This window comes from Oncorhynchus gorbuscha, linkage group LG12 (genome assembly GCF_021184085.1).
Source record: "Oncorhynchus gorbuscha isolate QuinsamMale2020 ecotype Even-year linkage group LG12, OgorEven_v1.0, whole genome shotgun sequence".
Lineage (NCBI taxonomy): Eukaryota > Metazoa > Chordata > Actinopteri > Salmoniformes > Salmonidae > Oncorhynchus > Oncorhynchus gorbuscha.
Window position 1 is genome coordinate 31,024,472 of NC_060184.1, and position 18,954 is coordinate 31,043,425.

Genomic DNA, 18,954 nt, shown 5'->3' on the forward strand with positions numbered 1-18,954 from the left:
TGCTTACTTACAGGCTCTAACCAATAGTGCGAAAGAAAAAGGTGTGTGTGTGTGTGTGTGTGTGTGTGTGTGTGTGTGTGTGTGTGTGTGTGTGTGTGTGTGTGTGTGTGTGTGTGTGTGTGTGTGTGTGTGTGTGTGTGTGTGTGTGTGTGTGTGTGTGTGTGTGTGTGTGTGTGTGTGTGTGTGTGTGTGTGTGTGTGTGTGTGTGTGTGTGTGTGTAAGTAAAGAAATAAAACAACAGCAAAAAGACATTTGAAAATAACAGTAGCAAGGCTATATACAGACACCGGTTAGTCAGGCTTATTGAGGTAGTCTGTACATGTGGGTATGGTTAAAGTGACTATGCATATATGATGAACAGAGAGTAGCAGTAGCGTAAAAGAGGGGTTTGCAGGTGGAGGGTGGTGGGTGGTGGGACACGATGCAGGTAGCCCGGTTAGCCAATGTGCGGGAGCACTGGATGGTCGGGCCAATTGAGGTAGTATGTACATGAATGTATAGTTAAAGTGATTATGCATATATGATAAACGGAGAGTAGCAGCAGCGTAAAAGAGGGGTTGGGAAGGGGGAACCCAATGCAAATAGTCCGGGTAACCATTTGGTTACCTGTTCAGGAGTCTTATGGCTTGGGGGTAAACACTGTTGAGAAGCCTTTTTGTCCTAGACTTGGCACTCCGGTACTGCTTGCTATGCAGTAGTAGAGAGAACAGTCTATGACTGGGGTGGCTGGGGTCTTTGACGATTTCCAGGGCCTTCCTCTGACACCTCCTGGTGTAGGGGTCCTGGATGGCAGGCAGCTTTGCCCCAGTGATGTACTGGGCCGTACGCACTACCCTCTGAAGTGCCTTGCGGTCGGAGGCTGAGCAATTTCCGTACCAGGCAGTGATGAAACAGGTCAGGATGCTCTCGATGGTGCAGCTGTAGAACCTTTTGAGGATCTCAGGACCCCTGCCAAATCTTTTTAGTTTTCTGAGGGGGAATAGGCGTGCCCTCTTCACGACTGTCTTAGTGTGTTTGGACCATTCTAGTTTGTTGGTGATGTGGACACCAAGGAACTTGAAGCTCTCAACCTGCTCCACGATAGCCCCGTCGATGAGAATGGGAACGTGCTCGGTGCTCCATTTCCTGTAGTCCACAACCATCTCCTTAGTCTTGGTTACGTTGAGGGATAGGTTGTTATTCTGGCACCACCCGGCCAGGTCTCTGACCTCCTCCTTATAAGCTGTCTCGTCATTGTCGGTGATCAGGCCTACCACTGTTGTGTCGTCAGCAAACGTAATGATGGTGTTGGGGGTTGTGCCTGTCCATGCAATCGTGGGTGAACAGGGAGTACAGGAGGGAGTACACTGAGCATGCACCCCTGGGGAGCTCCAGTGTCGAGGATCAGCGTGGCAGATGTGTTGCTGCTACCTTCCCTCACCACCTGGGGGTGGCCCGTCAGGAAGTCCAGGATCCAGTTGTAGAGGGAGGTGTTTAGTCCCAGGTTCCTTAGCTTAGTGATGAGCTTTGAGGGTACAATGGTGTTGAACGCTGAGCTGTCGTCAATGAATAGCATTCTCACGTAGGTGTTCCTTTTGTCGAGGTGGGAAAGGGCAGTATGGAGTGCAATAGAGATTGCATCATCTGTGGATCTGTTTGGGCGGTATGCAAATTGGAGTGGGTCTAGGGTTTCTGGGATAATGGTGTTGATGTGAGCCACGACCAGCCTTTCAAAGCACTTCATGGCTATGGACGTGAGTGCTACGGGTCTGTAGTCATTTAGGCAGGTTGCATTTGTGTTCTTGGGCACAGAGACTATGGTGGTCTGCTTGAAGCATGTTGGTATTACAGACTCAATCAGGGACATGTTGAAAATGTCAGTGAAGACACCTGCCAGATGGCCAGCACATGCCCGGAGCACACATCCTGGTAATCCGTCTGGCCCCGCAGCCTTGTGAATGCTGACCTGTTTAAAGGTCTTACTCACGTTGGCTACGGAGAGTGTGATCACAGTCGTCCGGAACAGCTGATGCTCTTATGCATGCCTCAACGTTGCTTGCCTCGAAGCGAGCATAGAATTGATTTAGCTCATCTGGTAGGCTCGTGTCACTGGGTAGCTCGTGGCTGTGCTTCCCTTTGTAGTCTGTAATAGTTTGCAAGCCCTGCCACATCCGACGAGCGTCGGAGCCGGTGTAGTATGATTCAATCTTAGCCCTGTATTGAGGCTATGACTGTTTGATGGTTCGTCGCAGGGCATAGCCGGATTTCTTGTAAGCTTCTGGGTTAGAGTCCCGCACCTTGAAAGCGGCAGCTCTACCCTTTAGCTCAGTGCGAATGTTGCCTGTAATCCATGGCTTCTGGTTGGGGTATGTACGTACAGTCACTGTGGGGAAGATGTCCTCAATGCACTTGAGTGAAAAGCCAGTGACTGATGTGGTGTATTCCTCAATGTCATCGGAAGAATCACGGAACATGTTTCCAGTCTGTGATAGCAAAGCAAACCTGTAGTTTAGCATCTGCTTCATCTGACCATTTTTTTTATAGACTGAGACACTGGTGCTCCCTGCTTTAATTTTTGCTTGTAAGCCGGAATCAGGAGGATAGAGTTGTGGTCGGATTTACCAAATTGAGGGCGAGGGAGAGCTTTGTACGCGTCTGTGTGTGGAGTACAGGTGATCTAGAATTTATTCCGCTCTGGTTGCACATTTAACATGTTGATAGAGATTTGGTAGAACTGATTTAAGTTTCCCTGGATTAAAGTCTCTGGCCACTAGGAGCGCCGCCTCTGGGTGAGTAGTTTCCTGTTTGCTTATTTCCTTATGCAGCTGGCTGAGTGCGGTCTTAGTGCCCGTATCTGTTTTTGGTGGTAAATAAACAGCCACGAAGAGTATAGCTGAAAACTCTCTAGGCAAGTAGTGTGGCCTGCAATTTATCATAATATACTCGACTTCAGGCGAGCAAAATCTAGAGACTTCCTTAGATTTCGTGCACCAGCTGTTGTTTACAAATATGCACAGATCGACCACCCCCCCCGTCTTACCGGAGTGTGCTGTTCTATCCTGCCGGTGCAGCGTGTATCCCGCTAGCTGAATATCCATGTCATCCTTCAGCCACGATTCGGTGAAGCATAGGATATTACAGTTTTTGATGTCCCGTTGGTAGGATATTTGTGATCGTACCTCGTCTAGTTTATTGTCCAATGATTGCACGTTGGCGAGTAATATTTACGGTAACGGCAGCTTTCCTAGTTGCCTTCTGCGGGTCCAGATAAGGCATCTGGCTCTTCTTCCTCTGCGTCGCTTCCTTTTGCGAATAATTTGGAGGTCTGCCCTGTGGGGTGTTTGGAGAATATCGTGTGAGTCCTGCTTGCTGTTGTTGTTGAAAAAATCTCTGTCTAATCCGAGGTGAGTGATCACTGTCCTGATATCTAGAAGCTCTTTTCTGCCGTAAGATATGGTTGCAGAAACATTATGTACAAAATAATGTACAAATATTGCGAAAAAAACACATTGCACAATTGGTTAGGAGACCATAAAACGGCAGCCATCTCCTCCGGCGCCATTTTCCAATAGCTGTGCATATTGAGCATAAGTGCTAAAAGCTGATTGGAATGCGAAAGACACGGAGAGGGGAGGTTGAACGGCTAGGCCCTTTTATGACATGCCGTGTGTGTGTGTTGTGAGATTGACACCTCAGGTCTGGCTGAGGTTAGCGTGAGATTGCGCACTCTCTTTGCGTCAGTCTATTGCTGCCTCACAGGCTCGCGCTAACTCTTGTGGGCTATCACTTTTCAAAGCGCTGTCTGAATGTGATGAAGAGGAAGCTGTGCACTAAAAGGCAACAATGCGCTCACTGTGCCATCCTTGATGTCAACCATACACGTTTATTGACGCAGTTCTAGTGACCAGGCAAATCCATTCTTCTCAAAACTCTTGGGCAGGGATAAAAAGCATGACTATTCCTTTCATGCCTAGGCATCGCCTAATCCTCCAGCAGGGAAAAAAGCGCAGAGAGAGAGAGGGAGAAAGCGCGTGTGTGTGTGTGTGAGAGAGAGAGGGAGAAAGCGCGTGAGAGAGAGAGAGAGAGAGAGAGAGAGAGAGAGAGAGAGAGAGAGAGAGAGAGAGAGAGAGAGAGAGAGAGAGAGAGAGAGAGAGAGAGAATGAGGCAGATAAGAGGCACAAAGCTCATCTGCAGAGGTTGCGAGGGTCAAAATGTTATTACCCCAGTGGAGTAAATTGCATTCCATCTATTGTTAATGTTACATTCCCCAGTTTCTATGTTTTGGGTATGTATGTGTGCATTTCAGGAAATGGCTTCCTGGATTCTAAGCAGCTGATTGGTCGGCCCCATCGATGGTTGGAGCTCTGAACCCTCCCTCTCGTCAGGAGAAACAGCTGTTTTCAATTACCAATTCCTTCTCCAGCTGGATAAAAGCCAGTGTTCCTTTGTCAAAAAGAGGGAGAGCTTCGTTGTATCGGCTGTGTTGGTTTGGTAAAGTTGTTGTGGTATGCGTTTGCGGACACCCCCTGTATTTTGGTTAGCGCGCCAGGTGGCGTTAAGAATAGGTAAGTAGTGGGTAGGTAGGAGAGGGGACTCTTAACTTTTACTTTCTTTGCTTTGGTTCTGTCCAGCCCCTTTTCCCCACATTTACTGTGTTAAGGAAATAAAATCCCTGTTAATGGTGAAATTCTCTGCCTCGGTCAGCCTTACCCGCACCTACAATCACATACCTCTTTCACTCCACGGGAGTTGAGTGTAGCAGGAGATTGCGTTCTGTCCAAGTGTTGTACGTAACAGTTAACAAACCAAGGTAAATTAGCAATGAAGCAGAAGTACAAGGGCCATATGCAATAAATCATTGTAAAGTGACAAACGCTATTGTAGACAGATTATCTACTAGTTTTGTGTTTATTAGTGTAGCTGGGACTAAGGTTGACCAACTCTAAGGTTGTTTTTTGCATATAGGGAGGATATACCACTCAGGGCTTGAAATTAACTTTTTAGCTACTTGAATAAGAATGATGCACTGTTCCATTATGGCCCACCTGGAGGATGGTTGGCCACCCTTTTAAGCTTATAAAATATTTCATAATTTACAATTACAACCAAATGCATAATTTCCTCATTCAAGAATGAATCCTCATTATAAACTTGTAAGGCTAAAATATGCAGGTTTCAGGGAAGATCCGTTGACAGCATGGGAGTTATTTGCCAATTAGGCTACTCTAAGAATATGTTTTTACATTGACATTCAAAATTGTTCATGTCATTTTGACAGACTTATTTCTCAACTCCCAATATTGAGCACTTGAGAGGCGGTTTTACAATAGGAGTATGTGCAATTGGTTTATTAACACTATAAAACTTTTCCCTGTAAATGTACAGCATTATACTGCCAGCAGAGTTGCCAGGTAAATACTGTAATGTTGCTTTACAATAAGAAATTACACAAATACAGTAATTGGCTGGCAACTCTGCTGCCAGTTTAATGCTGTTTGCTAAGAGCTGGCAGCAAGCTGATAGATCTGCTGTTAGATCCAGTAAAGGCTGCTTTAACACTCTTGGGTAGCGGAATTATTTTGGCTTCCCTCCAGACTTCAGGACAAAGACTTTCCTCTAGGCTCAGATTAAATATATGACAGATAGGAGTGGCTATAGAGTCAGCTAACACCCTCAGTAGCTTTCCATCCAAGTTGTCAATGCCAGGAGGTTCGTCATTATTAAACAATAATTTTTCCACCTCTCCCACACTGACTTTACACAATTCTAACTTGCAATGCTTTTCTTTCATTATTTTTTGTTCTGCATGAATACGATGGCTCACTGTTCATTGTTGGCATTTCCTGGATAAGTTTGCCAACTATGTCAATGAAGCAATCATTCAAGTAATTGGCAACATCAAATAGTTTTGTGATGAATAAGCCATCTGATTCAATGAAAGAGATTTTAATGTGTCTTTCTTCCCATAATTTAAAGTACTCAAGTGTTTTTGTTCATCAATTCTTTATATCATTGATCTTGGGTTCATAATGTAGTTTATTTTTTTCTGTTGAGTTTAGTCACATCATTTCTCAAATTTGCAGCAGGTCAGCCAGTCAGATGTGTAGCCAACACTTATTAGCCACTCCTTTTGCCCCATCTCTTTCAACCAAACAGTTTTTCAATTCCTCATCAATCCATGGAGCCTTAACAGTTCTAACAGTCAGTTTCTTAACAGGTGCATGTTTATCAATAATTGGAAGAAGCAATTTCATAAATTCATCAAGGGCAGCGTCTGGATGCTCCTTATTAACAATAGCTGACCAACACATTTTTTACATCCTCCACATAAGAGACACAGCAAAATATTTTGTATGATCTCATACACTATTTTAGGCCCAACATTTGGAACTTAGGCGTTCCTGGATATAGACACTATATTTTGATCACTGCATCCAATGAGTACGGATACAGTATTAGTAAAAATGTGATTGATACATGTGGATGATCTTGTTCCTGTAGTGTTTGATTAATAACCTGAACCAGATTACAGGCACTGGTTACAGTGAGAAGTTTCCTCTGAGTGGACAGCTTGATGAAAAAGAGTCAATATTCAGGTCCCCAAGAAAGTAGACCTCTGTTTACATCACATACACTATCAAGCATTTCACACATATTATTTAGATACTGACTGTTAGCACTTGGTGGTCTATAGCAACACCCCAAAAGAAAAGGCTTTAGATGTGTCAAGTGAACCTGCAACCACAACACTTCAATAACACTTGACATAAGACCTTCTCTAAGCATTACAGGGATATGGCTCTGAATATACAGTGCCTTGCGAAAGTATTCAGCCCCCTTGAACTTTGCGACCTTTTGCCACATTTCAGGCTTCAAACATAGATATAAAACTGTATTTTTTTTGTGAAGAATCAACAACAACTGGGACACAATCATGAAGTGGAACGACATTTATTGGATATTTCAAACTTTTTTAGAAAATCAAAAACTGAAAAATTGGGCGTGCAAAATTATTCAGCCCCCTTAAGTTAATACTTTGTAGCGCCACCTTTTGCTGCGATTACAGCTGTAAGTCGCTTGGGGTATGTCTCTATCAGTTTTGCACATCGAGAGACTGAAATATTTTCCCATTCCTCCTTGCAAAACAGCTCGAGCTCAGTGAGGTTGGATGGAGAGCATGTGAACAGCAGTTTTCAGTTCTTTCCACAGATTCTCGATTGGATTCAGGTCTGGACTTTGACTTGGCCATTCTAACACCTGGATATGTTCATTTTTGAACCATTCCATTGTAGATTTTGCTTTATGTTTTGGATCACTGTCTTGTTGGAAGACAAATCTCCGTCCCAGTCTCAGGTCTTTTGCAGACTCCATCAGGTTTTCTTCCAGAATGGTCCTGTATTTGGCTCCATCCATCTTCCCATCAATTTTAACCATCTTCCCTGTCCCTGCTGAAGAAAAGCAGGCCCAAACCATGATGCTGCCACCACCATGTTTGACAGTGGGGATGGTGTGTTCAAGGTGATGAGCTGTGTTGCTTTTACGCCAAACATAACGTTTTGCATTGTTGCCAAAAAGTTCAATTTTGGTTTCATCTGACCAGAGCACCTTCTTACACATGTTTGGTGTGTATCCCATGTGGCTTGTGGCAAACTTTAAACGCCACTTTTTATGGATATCTTTAAGAAATGGCTTTCTTCTTGCCACTCTTCCATAAAGGCCCGATTTGTGCAATATACGAATGATTGTTGTCCTATGGACAGAGTGTCCCACCTCAGCTGTAGATCTCTGCAGTTCATCCAGAGTGATCATGGGCCTCTTGGCTGCATCTCTGATCAGTCTTCTCCTTGTATGAGCTGAAAGTTTAGAGGGACGGCCAGGTCTTGGTAGATTTGCAGTGGTCTGATACTCCTTCCATTTCAATATTATCGCTTGCACAGTGCTCCTTGGGATGTTTAAAGCTTGGGAAATCTTTTTGTATCCAAATCCGGCTTTAAACTTCTTCACAACAGTATCTCGGACCTGCCTGGTGTGTTCCTTGTTCTTCATGATGCTCTCTGCGCTTTTAACGGACCTCTGAGACTATCACAGTGCAGGTGCATTTATACGGAGACTTGATTACACACAGGTGGATTGTATTCATCATCATTAGTCATTTAGGTCAACATTGGATCATTCGGAGATCCTCACTGAACTTCTGGAGAGAGTTTGCTGCACTGAAAGAAAAGGGGCTGAATAATTTTGCACGCCCAATTTTTCAGTTTTTAATTTGTTTAAAAAGTTTGAAATATCCAATAAATGTCGTTCCACTTCATGATTGTGTCCCACTTGTTGTTGATTCTTCACAAAAAAATACAGTTTTAAATCTTTATGTTTGAAGCCTGAAATGTGGCAAAAGGTCGCAAAGTTCAAGGGGGCCGAATACTTTCGCAAGGCACTGTATACTGCAACACCTCCCCATAATAATGTATGTCTCTTCCATAGATGTTATACACTTGTATTGCTACTGCTGTATAATCAAATTAATTATCTAAGTGAGTCTCAAAATTGCTAATATACGAATGTTCTGATGTTAGCAAGTTGTTGATTTCATTAACCTTATTTCTAAGGCTACTCATTAATATGAGCTATTTTCAGCCCTTTCATGGGGAGATTATCAAAGATAGACATAATATGGAAAAGAGCAAACAAAGCAAGAGAAAAAAAAAATCAGCAGTCCATTAATCAATAGGTGTGTGTGTGTGTGCTGTGGGGTTGAAGCTACAAACACATAGGCTTGGTTCTCTCATCCCTTCCAGGCTTCTGGGAGGCAGGGTGGATAATAGGCCTGTCCCCATGAGCTCTGGCAGTTTTCATGGCTGGGAGAAGTTCTTTCCTCTTCTGGCGAACAGCTTCAGGATAATTCTTGCTGAGGAAGATAAGTTCCTCTCAAGTCCTTGGCTCTTTCCAGAACAGCTACCTTGTCCTTGAAACTCAGGAACTTGAGTTTGGTTTTCCAGTCCTGTGGGTGCGCTCCACCTCAATCTTCCTGTGGTCCATCTTCAATTTCTTCAAGATCCTTTCCCTCACTTTGTCCTCAGACTCCATCCAGGTCTCATGTGGAGATTTTTCAATTCCGTCCACAACCATGTGCCTTGATTGTCCCTCGAGATTTCTCCATCATTTTTATCATGGATTCACAAACAGAACTGATGTCCTCTCTCAATGATCTACATATTGCTGTCATCTTGACGCTCTGGGAGAACTACAAACTGTTCTTCAGGTCCCGGACCTCTCTGGTCAGATCATCCATTCTTTTATTAGTTGAATCCACCAGTATTTGTACAAACACTTGAAGTTATTTTCTTGTTGATGTAACAACTGCTTGTAGAACTCTTTCTGTTCGTTTAATAGATCTTTCACCTGTGATAAAAAGACACCACTGTCCTCAACGGTACTCCCGCTGGATTTGGTCTTTGCCATGGTAGCTAGCAATGTAGGTTACACTGTTACTCCTCGCAGTTCCAGAAAAAAGGAGGTCACAGGGAAGATTAAAAACAACAATGAACAACAGGGACAGCCACAAACCCGAGACAATCCGCAGTCCCAGCCACAAATGGCTAACTGCGTCGCGGGCTGCGTTCAAGCCCTCAAGAAAACCCTGCAAGCTTGATAGGCAGCTAGCTAGCAGCTAGGCTAGCTGCTACGCCAAATAGCTCCTCAGACTCGGCCTTGGTCGGCAGGATCACTGGACATAGAGTAGCAGTCTCAGCAACTGATGCCAACTGCATTGCGGGATCCAAACTCAAAAGTTAGCTAGCTACTAAAAACCTTCCAATAAACTTTCAAAACAACAAACTTATCTCTAGATTATACGTGACAGATTTAAGGATTTTAATATAACTTGCACTTTTAAAGGCCTTAAAAAGTCATCCAGAGACTACAGGGACATTGCAATTACTTAGCCATTAAACATTTGAGGCTTGCTTCCACTCCAATATGTCCTTTATACAAATGTAATTGGTTGGACATTACTACCACATATCAGTTCAATTGGAAGAGCACTCTCTCTCACAGGTGCAACAAATGTAGCCTCTACAAGGCACGTCTCAAAATATGTTAATGAGACAGAAACAACAATACTATGCACCCACTAGTTGTCACAAGGTTTTGGCACTCCAAAAATATTGTTGGGTACTGTATTCTGTGGAGTGGAATTACAGTACCATTTGAAATACAGTACTTGTATATTGTTAAACCAACATTTCTTTGGAATTTATGGTATAATTTACCAGGTACGCTTAAAATCACCCAGAATGATTGTCTGAGCTTCATGCGTCTCACCTGACAGCATGAGGTTGGCCCCTGAAACTGAAAATGTGAATCTACAGTAGGCATAAGCTATTACTGTAAATAAATCCAGTATGTTAAAATAAATTTAAGGGAGGCTTCCAATTACAGTTAATAACAGTATTTTTCTGCATTTTACCCATAATGCAATACAATCCACAGCATTAATTCTGTAAAACACATGACTGGTATTTTACTGTGCAATCTACAGTTTTACAGTGAAAGGACCCGTTCATCAACTGCATGTCGGCAATTTGGGGATATTCAAGAGTGCCGGCGGAAGGTTTTTAGGACATCGGACATGACAATGATATTAATACATGCATAGCTAAATACCGAGATAACTAGCCAGGCTACACAATATGTGTTCAATTGGCTATCTAGTTAGGTTTATGTTTCTCTCTCTCCCCTTGGGCTCACTCGCATACACTCTCTATATATATTTGTCACATGTGCTGAATACAACTCGTGGAAACTTTACTGCCCTTCCCAACAATACAGATTTAAAACATAAAACAGTAACACAAGAGGAATAAAATACACAAGAATGGAGCTATATACAGTTGAAGTCGGAAGTTTACATAACCTTAGCCAAATACATTTAAACTCAGTTTTTCGCAATTCCTGACATTTAACCCTAGTAAAAATTCCCTGTCTTTGGTCAGTTAGGATCACCACTTTATTTTAAGAATGTGAAATGTGTCACGATCGTCATAATAACTGGACCAAAGCGCAGCATGATCTGGGTTCCACATCTTTTTATTTCTAAGTGAAACTCACAGCAAAACCAAAACAATAGACCTCAAAAAGAAACGTGAAGCTAACAATAGTGCTAACAAGCAACTATCCATAGTCAAGATCCCACAAAACACAATGTGGAATGGCTGTCTAAATATGATCCCCAATCAGAGACAACGATAAACAGCTGCCTCTGATTGGGAACCATACCAGGCCAACATAGAAAAATAAATCACCAAGATGACCCACCCTAGTCCCAGCCCGACCTAACCAACATAGAGAATAAAAAGCTCTCTATGGTCAGGGCGTGACAACATGTCAGCATAATAGTAGAGAGAATGATTTATTTCAGCTTTTATTTCTTTCATCACATTCCCAGTGGGTCAGAAGTTTACATACACTCAATTAGTACTTGGTAGCATTGCTTTTAAACTGTTTAACTTGGGTCAAACGTTTTGGGTAGCCTTCCACAATAAGTTGGGTGAAGTCTACAATTTTTTTCTGAGGTCTTAGCTGATTACTTTTGATTTTCCAATGATGTCAAGCAAGGAGGCACTGAGTTTAAAGGTAGGCCTTGAAATACATCCACAGGTACACCTCCAATTGTCTCAAATTATGTCAATTAGCTTCTAAAGCCATGATATAATTGGCTGTTTAAAAGGCACAGTCAACTTAGTGTATGTGAACTTCTGACCCACTGGAATTGTGACATAGTGAATTATAAGTGAAATAATCTGTCTGTAAACAATTGTTGGAAAAATTATTTGTGTCATTCACAAAGTAGATGTCTTAACCGACTTGCCAAAACTGTAGTTTGTTAACAAGAAATTTGTGGAGTGGTTGAAAAACGAGTTAATGACTCAACCTAAGTGTATGTAAACTTCCGACTTCAACTACAAAGAGTCCCAGTACCAGATCAATGTGCAGAAGTACAAGGTATTTGAGGTAGATATGTACATGAGTAAAGTGACTGGGCATCAGGATAGATAATACACACAGGTGATGCACACATGAGAGCTGGGACGATGAAACAAAAATTATTGACACCGACCATAAAGGACACTGATTGTTCATTATGGTAAGCAGCCTATACTGGATAATTTGAAGAAAAATTAAATTATAGGACAATTAATGGCTACAACGATCAAACTAGTAGTTTATAGGATAATTTTCAAAAAACTGGTGCACATTAATTATAGAAACGTATCATTATATTTATCGTTATCGCATCAATTCAGGCAATTTATCGCATTGTGGATATATATATATATATATATATATATATATTTTTTTTTGCATACATCATGCCTTTTGATGGATTTTCATGACCGTACGAACCCTGGTTTGCTGAGAAGAAATCAGCTATAACTTTGCAAATAACTCACTAATTTGCAAGGAATATCAACAACATAAATGCAGCTCTGTGATTTGATCTCCAAAGCATATCTCGCAACTGCGAATGATTTGAAAGACCGCTCCTGCCTATCAGTGCCATACAATTATACTATGATGCGCTCTACAGAAATTGGGAGAACAGCAATACAGCTTCCAGAGGACACTCTGATCCCAATTCGGAGTAATTATTTGATATTCTGCTTGTCAGACTTTTTTACTTGGCTAGGGACGTGGACAAGGGTTAATGCCGAGCCCTGCCCATTATTCTGTTCTAAACTACTGTTATGATACTGTGATATAATTTAGGCCTATGGTAAAGGCAGACCTATGAATGGGGTGAGCTGGGGAGGGCGGAGGGCTAAATAAAAGTACTATTGTTTTATAAGAAGCATTCGACTTCCAATGTTCTCCAATATAGCTGCATTTTTCATGCACTGCACAGCCTTTACTATCAGTGATAAAGTAAATCTAATTCTCCACTGCTTTAGTTAGGTCAATTCCTGACAGTACAGAGGGCCAGTTGGGGAGAGATGCCAAGCACTGCAGCGAATCTGACTTGTGACCCTGCTGAAGCTTCACTCTCTCCAGGCAGCAGTCTGTTGTTACGCATTACTGGCCACAGCTTTGTATCTGGCAGGCTCCAGAGCTGTGCTCCAAATGGCACACTACTCCTTATATAGTGCACTATTTTTGACAAGAGCCCTGTGGACCCTGGTAAAAAAAAAATAGTGCACTATGTAGGGAATAGGGTGCCATTTGGGACCCAGACCAGCGCTCTTATAGCCTTTCCCATAGGACGCCCATGGACAGGTGGTGTCTCAGGCAGCCATAGCTATAGCTGGGAGAATCTCCCACTTCTCTCTTACACCAGAGACTTCATGGAATTTCTCTAATTAGGCTAATAAGTCTAAGGGCTCCATTCAATCAAACCTTCTGTGAAGTATTATTGAGTAGTAGCATACAGTCAAAATATATATTTTTCCCTGTGGTCATAAATTGTATAATGGTTTTGGGGTAAACAGACATCAATTAAGTAGATGCTTCCAGTTTTCCTTACCGAAAATAACAGCGTAAAAGCTTCACACATCTTGCCGCAAATAGGCTCCATTTAGACGGGCAGCCCAATTTGGATCTTTTTTTCACTAATTTGTATTTTGTCCAATCAGATGAAAAAGATCTGAAAAGATCTGATGTGATTGGTCAAAAGACCAATTCATGGAAAAGAATATCAGAATTGGGCTGCCTGTGTAAATAAAGCAATAGTGTGTCTTAGTCTCTGTGCATAATCCCTGGAGCAATAGTGGACACACTGGTGTGTGACAATTCCTGCATGGAGTGGATGGTCAGGGGGCCAGAACATAATTACAAATAATTTGTAGATTGGAAATTGACCGCAAGAAACCCAAACAGATATAACATTTGACTAAAACAATTTCAAACCTTGCTTATTTGCTGCCGTCTTTTATGACCCCCTCAATGCACAGGGGGACAAATAAAATCAACTGCGGGTCACCAGTTGGGGAACCCTGTGCTAAGGTATAAAAACCGAACCCACTCTATGCACACACCAATGCGTGCAGATAGTCTCATGATTTGCACGTATAAGCAAACTTTTTTTAAATCACGTATCGTAATTGTGCTTGTTTATTCACAAACTCATATGAGAATCAAGCTGGTCCCATTTTTCATGAACTGAAATAAAAGATCCCAGAATTTTTCCATACGCACAAAAACGAGCTAGTGAACATTTCTCCTTTGCCAAGATAATACATCCACCTGACAGGTGTGGCATATAAAGAAGCTGATTAAACAGCGTGATCGTTACACAGGTCCACCTTGTGCTGGGTACAATAAAAGGCCACTCTAAAATGTGTAGTTTTGTCACACAACGCCACAGATATCTCAAGTTTTTAGGGAGCATGCAATTGGCATGCTTACTGCAGGAATGTCCACCAGAGCTGTTGCCAGAGAATTTAATGTGAATTTCTCTACCATAAGCTGCCTCCAAGGTCCTTTAAGAGAATTTGGCAGTACATCCAACCGGCCTCACAACCGCAAACGACGTCTAACCATGCCAGCCCAGGACATCCACATTCGACTTTTTCACCTGTGGGATTGTCTGAGACCAGCGACTTGGACGGTTGATGAAACTGAGGAGTATTTCTGTCTGTAATAAATCACTTGTGTGTGGAAAAACTCTGATTGTCAGGGCCTGACTCCCCAGTGGGTGGGCCTGGCTGCCAAGTGGGTGGACCTATGCTCTCCCAGGCCCACCCATTGCTGCACCCCTGCCCAGTCATGTGAAATCCACAGATTAGGGCCTAATGACTTTATTTCAAGTGACTGATTTCCTTATATGAACTGTAATTTAGTAAAATCATTGTTGCATGTTGCGTTTATATTTTTGTTCACTATAGTAGGCTCAAATTGTGATGTATATATTTTTAAGCATTTTACTGAATAAGGCCTACTGGAATTAAAAAGTAGGCTAGATGTGATCTATTCAAAATGACAAAACTATGCTACAGACCAGGCCTGGGCAATTATTTTCCATGGAGGGCCACATTAGAATATATTGTTGCCATTGTGGGCCAGAATTATATTACAGGATTATACATAATGTGTAGGACTGTGTTGACAGAAATAAACCACATCCATGTTCTCCTTTTGGTAGGTAGTTTAAGTATTAAACATGCAATGAACTACAAGGACAGAAAAGTACCCTGTACATTCAGCCCCACTCTTGTTAATAACGGGTATGCACAAAAACACAAGAAAGAGAGCTCAACATTAAATTTAAACTTCTCAATCAGTGTGAGGAGTGAAGTCTCTGATGGGCATTGACTAGAGCAGTGAAGTCAGGTATAGTTTCTGAAGTCACTATGCGCAGGATTGCTAAGAGGTGAGAGTCAGTGAGAGATGATCTGACTTGTTATATTCATCACTGAAAATGTCTGTTCTCATACATAGGTTGACCCAAACAGTATAAACATCTTCTAAACATGACTCCTGTTCATCGAGAGATGCATAGAACCTCATCAGTGACATTGTTTTGAGTAGTTCTCCAATCACTGCATCAGACTGAAGATAAACTCAAGTTACAGGTCAGTGGGAGCGTTATCCACATTGATGGTGAAAGGAAAGGAAACCAACAGCATGTCATTTTCCTCAAAACGATGAGAAAACTCAACGTTCAAAGCACGCCGCAGCGATATATACTTCTCCCACTGGTCATCTGATAGGGAGGTGTCAGAAGGTGGGTGAGATTGTTGGCCTCTACTTGGCGGGTCAGGACGACTGATTTTCCCTTGAAGGCTTTGACAAGGCTGTACATCTGATGTGCAAAAAGGCACTTCCTTTGTAGTTTGGAATTCAGTTCATTCATGAGGGCCATGATGTCCACGGTGAAGGCAAAATTTGAACCATTCTTTATCTTGCAGTTGAGGGAAATCCACATATTTTCCTTTCATTTGCAAAAACTCAGCAATCTCCGACTTCAGGTCCCACACCCTTTTAATAACACCTTCCCCAAACTCAGCCATCTTACGTTTGTGTGGTAGGGGAGAACTGCATGACCCAACTCTGTCACTTCCAACAGTAAGACAAACTTCCTGTGGTTTAAAGCTTTTGCTCTTATGAAGTTTACCACTTTAGTGACTGTATCATTCAGCTCAGCTCCTTGATCTTGTGTCCTTTTCAAAAGGTGTTTTTTCCTGTCAAATTTGGGCACCAGTCAGTGGTCACACTAGATCACTTTTCAAAACTCAGTCCCAGATTTGCCACACATTTATTAACCTCCTCCAATAAATATTTCCCTGTTGTTGTGCTCTTCATTGGCTGCACTGAAGCAAGCTCCTTTGTAATTTCAGAGTCTGGGGTTATGCCTCATAAGAATATCAACAACTGCGCCGTGTCATGTGCATCACTGCTATCATCGAGGACCAAGGAGAAATAGGTGAAATCCTTTACCTTGTGTTTCAACTGTTATTCCATATTCTCTGCGATGTCCTCAACATGCCGTGTCACGGTTCGTCTTGACAAGGAAACATGTTCAAACAGCTCTTTCTTGTCAGGGCAAAGTATTGCTGCAGAGTCAATAAAAAATAAATGAATTCGCCCTCTGCGAATGGATTGCGATGTTTAGCAATTTTGCGGGACCGTACATACAGTTGAAGTTGGAAGTTCACATACACTTAGGTTGGAGTCATTAAAACTCATTTTTCAACCACTCCACAAATTTCTTGTTAACAAACTAGAGTTTTGACAAGTCAGTTAGGACATCTACTTTGTGCATGACACAAGTAATTTTTCCGACTGATTATTTCACTGTATCACAATTCCAATGGGTCAGAAGTTTACATACACTAAATTGACTGTGCCTTTAAACAGCTTGGAAAATTCCAGAAAATTATATCATGGCCTTAGAAGCTTCTGATTGACTCAAATGATGTCAATTAGCCTATTGGAGGTGCACCTGTGGATGTATTTCAAGGCCTACCTTCAAACTCAGTGATCGTACTTTCCTCTGGTCTGATGAAACAAAAATAGAACTGTTGCCATAATGACCATCGTTATGTTTGGAGGAAAAAGGGGGAGGCTTGCAAACCTAAGAACAACATCCCAACCATGAAGCACGGGGGTGGCAGCATCATGCTGTGGGGGTGCTTTACTGCAGGAGGGACTTGTGCACTTCACAAAATAAATGGCTTCATGAGGAAGGAAATTATGTGGATATATTGAAGCAACATCTGGAGACATCAGTCAGGAAGTTAAAGCTTGGTTGCAAATGGGTCTTCCAATTGGACAATGACCCCAAGCATACTTCCAAAGTTGTGGCAAAATGGCTTAAGGACAACAAAGTATTATCAATATCAAAGGTATTGCAGTGGCCATCACAAAGCCCTGACCTCAATCCTATAGAACATTAGTGGGCAGAACTGAAAAAGTGTGTGCGCTCAAGGAGGCAAACCTGACTCAGTTACACCAGCTCTGTCAGGAGGAATAGGCCAAAATTCACCCAGCTTATTGTGGGAAGCTTGTGGAAGGCTACCCGAAACGTTTGAAAAGTTAAACAATTCAAAGGCAATGCTACCAAATACTAATTGAGTGTATGTAAACTTCTGACCCACTGGGAATGTGATGAAATAAATAAAAGCTGAAATAATGATTTCTCTCTACTATTATTCTGACATTTCACATTCTTAAAATAAAGTGGTGTTCCTAACTGACCTAAAACGGGATTTTTTTTACTAGGATTAAATGTCAGGAATTTGAAAAAACTGAGTTTAAATGTATTTGGCTAAGGTGTATGTAAACTTACGACTTCAACTGTATATGCGGGAGACAATCTTCCCAGCTCTGCAGATTTTGCTGCGAGGAGGCAGAGTCATTAGATCATTTATTTTGGTACTGTCCATATGTAGCTCTTTTTTGGTCACAGGTCCAGGAATGACTGAAGAATTGCAACATTTACCTAGAACTAACACAGCAGATAGCAATACCGGGTGATTTGAAAAGTCATAGTTAATCGATCAATAATATAATTATTTTAGCAAAAATGTTGATCTTTAATTTACAATCTATAGATGCTATGAGAATAGAAAGGTTCAGTACTTTTTGAAGCATCAAAGCCGAGTTGAAAAATATATGGCAAATAGAAATCCAAAATGGATAGCGTTCAGAGAGATATATATATCTATTTTTGTTCACCTTTATTTAGCCAGGTAGACAAGTTTAGAACAAGTTCTCATTTACAACTGTGACCTGGCCAAGAATAAAGCAAAGCAGTTCGACACATACAGTGGGGCAAAAAAGTATTTAGTCAGCCACCAATTATGCAAGTTCTCCCACTTAAAAAGATGAGGCCTGTAATTTTCATCATAGGTACACTTCAACTATGACAGACAAAATGAGAAGAAAAAAATCCAGAAAATCACATTGTAGGATTTGTAATGAATTTATTTGCAAATTAAGTATTTGGTCAATAACAAAAGTTTCTCAATACTTTGTTATATACCCTTTGTTGGCAATGACAGAGGTCAAACGTTTTCTGTAAGTCTTCACAAGGTTTCCACACACTGTTGCTGGTAATTTGGCCCATTCCTCCATGCAGATCTCCTCTAGAGCAATGATGTTTTGGGGCTGTTGCTGGGCAACACAGACTTTCAACCCCCTCCAAAGATGTTCTATGGGGTTGAGATCTGAAGCCTGGCTAGGCCACTCCCGGACCTTGAAATGCTTCTTACGAAGCCACTCCTTCGTTGCCCGGGTGGTGTGTTTGGGATCATTGTCATGCTGAAAGACCCAGCCACGTTTCATCTTCAATGCCCTTGCTGATGGAAGGAGGTTTTCACTCAAAATCTCACGATACATGGCCCCATTCATTCTTTCCTTTACACGGATGAGTCGTCCTGGTCCTTTTGCAGAAAAACAGCCCCAAAGCATGATGTTTCCACCCCCAATAGGTATGGTGTTCTTTGGATGCAACTCAGCATTCTTTGTCCTCCAAACTCGACG

General features: G+C 42.0%; 1 protein-coding gene across 5 annotated transcripts in view; it reads right to left on the reverse strand.

The window, feature by feature from the left end:
- ppp4r4 (protein phosphatase 4, regulatory subunit 4) overlaps window positions 1-18,954 on the reverse strand; it is a 129,065-nt gene that overhangs the window by 79,916 nt on the left and 30,195 nt on the right. Inside the window, exon 1 of one of the 5 annotated variants that reach the window (XM_046291815.1) lies at window positions 3,020-3,403. The exons of the other annotated variants lie outside the window; for them this stretch is intronic. The gene's annotated coding sequence lies outside the window, so the exon portion shown is untranslated. Of the gene's footprint in view, window positions 1-3,019; window positions 3,404-18,954 lie in introns of those variants that run through there. 5 annotated transcript variants of the gene reach the window in all.